Source organism: Castanea sativa, chromosome 8, assembly GCF_040712315.1.
Source record: "Castanea sativa cultivar Marrone di Chiusa Pesio chromosome 8, ASM4071231v1".
Classification (NCBI taxonomy): Eukaryota; Viridiplantae; Streptophyta; class Magnoliopsida; order Fagales; family Fagaceae; genus Castanea; species Castanea sativa.
In genome coordinates, this window is record NC_134020.1 from 16,701,751 (window position 1) to 16,709,250 (window position 7,500).

The following is a 7,500-nucleotide window of genomic DNA, read 5'->3' on the forward strand; positions in this document are numbered from 1 at the left end:
CATTTTGCATTCTCGTCAAATTCCCCCACACTTAACTTTTGCTCGTCCTCAGGCAAAACTCAAATTCACTTTCCCAAAAACACCAAGCTTGCAACGCCATCAGCAAAGAACAACCAAGCTTTTCAAAACTCATAACATATCATAACAAACATTCTTAAACAACTTACAATTACTTAGTAAGCATTTTCACTTAAAGATGTGTTAAGGACATATTTTATGTAATTGGCTAATCCTTTGACAAAACGCACTTTACTTGTAATTGGGTAGATCTAGGATGGGTTTAGTACTTCAAGAAACATATTGTTTAAGTCTAGTATTAAAGCCATGAAGATTAGATCAAGAAACAAGTGAAGAGAAGCTGTTCATTAAAGCTTGACAGATAGCTCGACAACTGCCAATAGATTCCTATCTATCGAGGTTTAATGAGTCTCAATAGCTCTCGACAGATAGTTATCTATCGAGGTCTCGATAGCTGTTGACAAGTAGCTATCTATCGAGAATTATGAAATCAGAATTTTCAGAGTTGATTTTCGGCCCATGCTGACATGTATGTGTAGGGTTTCTTTTCTCACAACCCTAGACATATATAACGCTTATTTTAAAGGTTGTCACATAAGAGAATACAAGGAGAACACATGCAAAAGGTGATTGATGCCTTATTCTCTCTGAAAGAAGCTACTGCATCTTTATGCCTTAGGGTTTTGTAACCAAGTGCTTCTTGATCTTCATTGTTGATAAAGTAAAAAACTTTGTAGCCAACATTCTTCTTCCTCAAGTTGATGAATGAATCACATACTGGGATTCGTGCAAAAGAGTTAGTCACGTACTGGGATCCATGCATCAAAAGGGTGACGTTTATATATTGAAGAGTTTAGAGGTTCTAAAGTGATAGAAGATTTCTGTTTTAATTTCATCTATGGGGATTGTAGAATCTAAGGACAAAGGTTTTGTACTAGATCTAAAACTTTTCTTTACTATATTGAATTGCTTTTCGGAAGGGTTTCCCCCAGGTTTTTTACTGTGAAACTAGTTTGTTTCGTTGGTTTTCCTAGCTCATCATATCTTGTCTTATTTAATTTTTCGTTTTGCATGATATTGACGTGATATTGATGTTAGTTTGTTTTAACAAGGTTTATTCATAATCAATCTAATTAACAACTTGTGTTTAAATCTTGTTAATTCTATCAACCGGTGTCTAAATTTCCCAACAAGATGGAGTAAACTAAATACGTAGACCCCCATGGAAATAAACTCTCGACTCTCATGTGTTTGAAGGGTATGTGTTTCGCTCAAATTCATTCCAATGGAAATGATCTACCATAGGCTTGCATATCTTCTCATTCTCCACCACTAGGATCACATGCATAACACGAATCATAAGGACTTTTCAAGGGTTGTAACGAAGTTTAGGATCAAGGTGAGAAATATTTGGGAACGTAGCTCAAAAGCCATCAATCTCTCTAATTCTTAAGGCTGCTACTAGATTAAACCTTTAGAGCTTGATAGACAAAAATTTGTTCTGTTTAGACCCCTTTTAAACAAATTAGTTTAACCTAATGAATTAGTCAAGTAGTTACGTAGGTTAATTATGAAATCTAGGTTAAACACATGCAATCATATTACTTTGTGTAGAAAAGTGAAGAAGACAGTAATATGATGACCTAGGAAAACCAATGAAACCAATCATTTCAAGGTAAAAAACTTGGGGAGGATTTAACCTAGCTATCCTCAAGTTAAACAAATCCACTATAATATAATGGAAGTTTACAATAGATTTAAACCTTAAATCTGAAGCTACCTCTTGTAGAACTTACTAACACGACGACGTATAACTCAGACTCCATGGACTGGTCTATCTTGAATTTGCTGAACACAAACTCCCACATTTGTGACTTTGAGATCCAACTCAAAAATTTCAGATCACCATCAGTAGTAGATCTTTATGCAGCAACTAGTTTCCACTAGTTCTTGATTGTAAATCTTGTCTCGGTAAATGCTTGTTGAGTTAGAAGGTACAGAAACATCACAAATCTCACAGGAGTAACTCACAAGTCTTCCATGGGCTTCTAAAATGTAATTAGAGTTTTCCTTTTATACCTAGTAGTGTTGGACTGAAACCCTAGATGTTTTTGCGAGCTTAGGCTTGATTTAAAATCTGTAGAATACGACTTTCGATCGGTCGAACCTATCTTTCGATCAGTAGAGCTTCACAGTAGCTTGCTTCTTCTTTCTGCATCTTGACTGTTCTTGAAATTTCACTTGAACAATCTTGAGCAATGTCTAATACCTAATCTAGACATGTTTTTGTTCTGAGTTTGCCAACTTACATAAATTAAGAATCTAAACATTTAATCCTAAATATTTAGACCCTAACAATTTCCCCTTTTGGCAATCTATGGCAAAACACACATAAACGTGAATTGCTTAATCAAAATTCAAAAATTAGCCCAAATACAATATGTTGCCCTAATACAATTCAATCACAATCTACTATCTATAAGTTGCTAAAATCAGCAGCAGCTGATAAAAATATTAACCTATAAATTCCTAAAACACTAAAAACAAAACATAAACGCATATGTGGAAAATACAGTATAAACCAAAAATTGAAAATTGAACTTGAAATCACAAAACATAAATAAGAATCAGATATCAAATGAAAAACATAATCAATACCATCAATATCATCAATGTATTAACAAAACAAATCATGTTTGTGAAACAAGAACAAAAAATAAAAACAAATATACATTAAAAAAAAATGAAAAACACTTGTATTCTCCCCATATCTACAAAAGTTACAAAATCTGCTCTCCCCCTAAGTACAAGAGCTCTCACTATCTACTCCTCCTTTTGGTTATGTATTTCCAAAGGCAAACATCAAGGATCAGAGGGTGGAGGAGGAGGAAAAACACTCCTATACTCAGAAAAATCTGCTCTCAAAGTAGCAACCTCAAAAATAAGCTCATCCAAAAGTTGTCCATGAGCTGCTTATGTCTTCATAAAATCTCCATCATAACATGAAGAGAGAAAGAAGGAGGAATAGTAGGTTCAGCATCTCCATTATCAACATCTACCTCATCAACATCATCCTCAACAACAGCAACCTCAGAAATAAGTTCATCCAAAAGTTGTCCATGAGCTACTTATGTCGTCATAAAATCTCTATCATAGCATGAAGAGAGAAAGAAGGAGGAATAGTAGGTTCAACATCTCCATTATCAATATCTACCTCATCAACATCATCCTCAGCAACAGCAATTGTAGGATCAAAAGGAATATCCTTAGGAAGCATATCTCCAGCAATAGACTCTACTCTTGGTCTCTTTGACGAACCAACACTTGGCTCAACAATCTGCTTTTGTGAACTCCGTTGCCTAGGAAAGGTGACTCCTATAGGGGTAGTGATATGGATTAGCCCTAGGGAAGGAAAGTTTTCTAACTCTAAGAAGTTTAGAATCTTAAGGATAAAGACTGGAAAGTATAGACTTTGTTTCCTAGATTTGCTCTTATGCAACTCCACAATGATTTGAATGAAAAGAAAAGGGAAACAAATGGAACCATCAGTGATGAGGGCATATAAAAAAGACACACCTATCTATAGGAATAGTTTGCACATGAGAGATAGGAAATATGTTGTGACATGCTATCCCAAAGAGAATATAATTAAGCTCAGTTAACTCATGAGAATTAAGTCTTGGTTCAGCTCCCTAAGTGACAATTCTTCCATAAAGAAGTGTCATGACATCATCAATAGGAGGAGTCTCAGTGTATGGATAGGTAGGTCTACGAACAAGAGGCACACAAAGAGTTTTAGATATTATTTTCTTAGTTATCTGAAATTCTTCATCTCGAATCCAAGCAGTCAAATAATGATCATCGGATGAGTCAAAATGAGTAGAGAGATTTGAATAGAATTCCCTAATCAAAGCAGGAGGAGGAGGTACAAGGTCAAAACACAAAGGCAACCATTTCCTAGACTCTAGATTTTGAAACACAAAATGATCTAACTCATCTAGATTGACATGTCTCTCACCCCAAATAGACTTATACTTAGCCAAGGAATCAAATTTTTGAAAGTTTTGAAAAACATGAAACCTATTTTGGTCAAAGACCTCAACTGGTTTAGAAGAGGACCCAGAGACTCTTTTAGATATGGATTTAACCTTCCTAGCACTCTTAGGAGCCATGACTAAGATCTAAAGAGAGAGGAAACACAAAACTAAACACAAAAACCAAGGGAATATTGCATTAGAGAGAGATTAAACATAGTATATATGCAATCTTCAAAATCTACATGATGCATGATGCATAAACACAAATAATGCATGAACGCATTAAAATGTTCAATTTTCTCATAATTCTGAAAAATTGACCCAAAAATTCAAGTTTTATGAAAAATGCCCAATTTTTTAAGAGAAAAAACCCTAATTTCTCTTCAAATTGAAAAACTAATTATCACAACAAGTGTAAAAAAGTTATAAACAATCAATCAATCAATAACAATGATCAATTCTACCAACCCAATTGGACAAAATATCAAATTTCCTCAAGAACACATGAACCATAATTTTGAAAATTTTCATAAATCATGAAAATTTTAAATTAAAGCATAGAATTCATGTGAACAATAGGCATGCACAAAAACCCATTAACAATTTCAAATCTAAACACCCAAAATCAGCAAAAACCCTAAATTATTTGAGTTCAAAATTTTTGGAGAAAATGACAAATTTATGCATGTATGTATGTAATTTGAATGAAAAGAAAGGGTAAAAGAATCTTACTTGATATGAGAGAGAAAACCTTTGAAGGTTTAACTCGGAAAAAGACAAAAAAAATATAAGAAAAAGGAATCGAGAGCAATCGAAGAGTAAGAACAAAACTAATCTGTCAAACCCTTGAAAAATTAAAATTTTGATTTGATGGGTTGAGAGGAATCAAGCAGCAATTAAAGGGATAATTAAACAGATTTCGACTGATCAAGTAGGAATCGAATAGGGATCGAAAGAGGCAGTGAGTTTTGGCCTAAAATTCAAAAATTTCAATTGGTCGAGAATCAACTTCAATCAATCGAAAACTTGAAAAACTGGAATTTTGAAAACCTTGAAAAGTTTTGCAGAAAAAAAAATGAAAACCAATTTTCATGATATGAAATGCATACACATGATTCCAAAAGTTTTCAAAAACATATTCCACTCGAGTTTTTAGAAATTTTCTCTTCAAATTCTACCCAACCCAAAGAAAAAGTATTAAACATCATACAATGAGTAATTTCAGATGGCCATATTAGCCAACACAGAATCATATGTACTAAATTTAGCATAGATTTGCATGTAGTGTGTGCAACTAGTAAATGTACAAAGTACCAAAAAGGTGATATGTAGATAGCAATCAAACAAATTTTCTACATCATCAATCACATTGGTTTGAAAGTGACTATCACCTAAAGAGTTACATCATATAACTCTCACATCTTCTAGAAAACACGGTTGCAATCATGTAAATGCATTTTGTTTCTTTTTGCTTTTTTCTTTTTAAATTTTTTATTTGTTTTTCTTTTGAGAACAATCAAAGATATCATGCATGGGCATATAGAAGATAGAAAAGAAAATACCCTTGTTACGTTTTTTTTTTTTATTCTTTTCAACGCCTCGTTTTATCCTGATGCACAAGTGCTATACCTTACAAAGCACAAGGCACACAATCATGAAATGCAATTTCATTGGCCAACCTTAATTACACACTTAGTAGTGTACAATACCATTTTTTTTTTGAATTTTTTTATTTAAAAAAAAAAAGTTAAAAACATCCTAATCAACCCTAGAATGAAATGCATGAATGTAATGCTGAAAATAAAATCCTAAATAAAAACATTTTGTCCAAAAGATTGAGAGATAAATCACGAGGATCATGTTAGACAGACTCATTGAAGTTGAGTCTTTTGCATCCACACTCTCTTAGATGCAGACTTAGAGTGGGAGTTCTAGACATATGAGTTTTCTGATCAACTCTAGTATTGGCATAGAGGCTAAGAACCTTTACCAATTCATGGAAAAGAGTCATGAGATCTTGTGCTTTTGGCACAAACAATTTTTTTTTTGGTTGCTTGCTTGGTAGCTTGCAACTTGAAGCAGTTTCAGCGAGTATGCTCCACTCCACCACAGAAGTGACAAAACCATTGAGGCTTGTTTTGTTTCTTCCCTACAAGATGAGTAAGTTTCTTGGGTTTGGTGTCACTAAGATCTACACTAATTCTCCAAGTGGCTAGGACCTCTTCCTTAGGTACCCTAATATCTAATTTAGGCATGGATATCATAGGAACAAACATAGTGGGAGCCACCTTAGAAGATAAACCACTTCCAACAAACCCTAACCCTGTCTTATTAAATGCAGATTTTTGAACATTCAACATGTTATCAAGTTTAAAAGTAGAAGTTCTATCAAGTTGTTCTCTAGCAACAAGTAATTCAAATTCTAAAATTTTAACTTTTTCAATCAAAGACATATTCTCAATCATAACAGTAGTTATAAATTCATTGGCATCAAACAGTTTGACCAAAAAAAAAATTCTTTTCATGTTCAAGAGTGCCTATCTTTTTCAATCCTAGGTCAACATTCATGGCATCTTTGGCTGCAAGATTGCAAATTTTGTTATATGCCTCTTGCAAGTCAACATTCTCAGAAAGTTTCCCATCAGAAAGGTTCTCCTCAACAATCATAGTTTCACCTACTACAATTGTAGCAGTGAAAACCATGATTTTCCTTCTCATCACTTTCAGACTTGTGATCGGATACTTCACCATCACTAAGAGTAATAGCCACAGCTTCACCCTTTGACCGCAAATATGTGGGACATTCAGACATAAGACAACCATAACCTTGACAACCAAAACAATGTTGGCCTAAAGAATTGTTAGAAGATTGAATAACTTTATCTTTTGATTTTTTAGATACATTATTTTTGGTTCTTTCATTATTCTTCGCATTCTTAGAGTCAGCATTATTTCGATTTCTTGCCATTCTATTATTTTTTCTTAGAAAAATTCTAAAGTTCTTGGCAAGATAAACAATCTTAGAAGAAGTGATCTCATCATCAAAACCACAATCATCTATATCATCTATAGACTTCAAAGTCATAGATTTGGACTTGTTAGACTTGGATAAGTCAAACTCATAGGATTGAAGGGATCCTACAAGTTCATCAACAGGGATGGTGTCAACATCCTTGCTTTCAGTTATGGCAGTGATTTTGGGTCTAAAAGTTTCTAATAAAGATCTAAGGATCTTACTAATTATCTTAGGTTGATCATATACTTCACCCAAATTAAAAGCTGAGTTTACTATGTCATTCAGTTTGGCATGGAACTCATCAAAAGTTTCATCATCTACCATTCTAATGCTCTCAAACCTAGAGGTTAACTGTTGTGGTTTGTTAATTTTCACAGTCTTAGTGTCTTCATGCACAATTTGGAGGATATTCCAAGAAGTGTGGGCAAC